Source organism: Heterocephalus glaber, unplaced genomic scaffold, assembly GCF_053883595.1.
Source record: "Heterocephalus glaber isolate CG9 unplaced genomic scaffold, H.glaber_assembly_v1.0 deba00001457, whole genome shotgun sequence".
Lineage (NCBI taxonomy): Eukaryota > Metazoa > Chordata > Mammalia > Rodentia > Bathyergidae > Heterocephalus > Heterocephalus glaber.
Genome location: NW_028258305.1, coordinates 46,385,420 through 46,387,397, shown reverse-complemented (window position 1 = coordinate 46,387,397; position 1,978 = coordinate 46,385,420).

The following is a 1,978-nucleotide window of genomic DNA, read 5'->3' as shown; positions in this document are numbered from 1 at the left end:
ACAGCAGCTACCAATACTGTTTCTCCCAAGCACAAAATCCAGTCACGTCATACAAATTCAAAAGCCTCCAGGACACGGCTCAAACTTCACAGCCCACCTTAGAAACAGTTTACCTTCAGGTCTTCTCGTATGTGTACAGTTTTGCTTATGTGGCACCTTCTGCCTAGAAAGACAGACAGATGGACGGACGGATGGACGGATGGACAAGCAGACCTATGTTGGCCCAGAGGCTCTCTTCTTCCCTCTTTTCTTTTGTGAAGATGTCCATGATCTACCACTCTGACCGCCACTTCTAAGACAGAGGCAGGCTCCTTCTCTCGGACACAGTGCTCACTTACAGATTATAATCTAACACTCACACACATGCACTCATGCATAGCCGTGTACATTTAAAGGTATTCCGAGCGTTTCAAAGGCCGAGCATGTTACGTGCTGGTTTTAGAAAGTGATTAATCAATTGCATGAACAAATGCAACAGACCCAGAAGGACCAGAGGCTTTTGCTTATGTGAGGGTGGTGTTTATGGAAGAGAACGCTAAACTGTGTCCCAGGTGAAAGGAGTTTTGTTTTTCCCTGACTCTGTAGGTGGGGATTAAACACAAACATGCTGAGGCAGGGGGAGTCAGCCGCAGGCCTGGGAGCTGCAGACATTCCACTGCGCAAGGTGAGGTCTGTGTAAGGCTGGCCTCCTGAGCTTTGTGAAGCTTTAGGTGACACCCTGTTATTTTCTTAGAGGAGAAACCACAGGTGGAGGGGGTATAGCTGACACCCGAAAAAGGCGAGGTTTCGCTTCTATCTACTCCCATGATGAAGAGGTTTAGCTTCTTAAAGCTGTTCATTCCAAAGCTCCACGAATGCTACCACACGCCTGCTCTCTGCCAGCCTGTGGCAGGCTCTGAAGACGTAACTTAAGGGTGGTGGGCACAGTGAGTTGCCTTTGCCTCACCTCTCGGCTCTTGTGTTCATTCTTCCTGGAAGGTCCCATTTGTGTTTGCGGTTCCACCTGTGCTTCGAACGCTGAAGATCTCATCTCTGTTCTGGATCTTACACCCAGTGTCATGCAGTCATCTTGTGGATCTCGCTCAAGCACCTCAAACACAATGGGCCACAGCTCACCCCATTATCTTCCTCCGGGGTCTGTTTTTCTTCTCCTGGTTTTAGTCAATGTCTTGAGCAGACACTTACATTCCAAATGCTGGAACTGGCAACTGCAATGGGCATTGAGTGCCCACCTTGGACCTTGGACTGAGAGAATATTTTGATGTATATTTTCTGGTCTGTAGCATTTTCTCCTTCACACCAGCCCTTCACCCCATTTCCCCAGATCCGACCTGATCTCAATCTGGTCAGCTTGGTTACCACAAAGACCTTCTCTCCACTGATAGTATCAGATGAAAATTTCCTAAGCCTCTCACTTTTCCTTCGGAGCATCTCTCTCCTTTACCTTTATAGAGTATTTATTGAAGTCTCCGGGGCTTCCTCTTTCCTACGGAATAAAGCCTCAGCTTGCTACCCAAAGCCCTGCATTATTAGTCTCTCATCCACCTGCCTGGGTTTATACCCTTTAGGCCTGTCTTACCCTAGAACACTGATCTTCAGTAACATCGACTGACTTAAAAAACGAAACAAAATAATCCCCAATCATCTCTACCATGGTATCTTGCTTGAGGTATTGAGGCATCGATCTCCTTAGAGGACTTTTCTCCTGATCTGCATTCCGGGTTTTGTTTGACATCTACCCAGCCTTAAAGGTCCGGCTGCACCCTTTCCCTCCCAGTTTCCCCACATATCCCTGGAGCATATCCTGTGGTGTTCGCAGCCACTCAAGAGTAGTGTGACGCGCCCGAAGAAGCAATCTCTTTCTAGCTTCATCTTTTGATTCTTCTTCTAATTTCAAATAGGACAATGCCCGATTCATCATGACTCCCACGATCTTGGCTTATTATGACCTAAGTCTGTAAATAGAGAGCATCCCAAA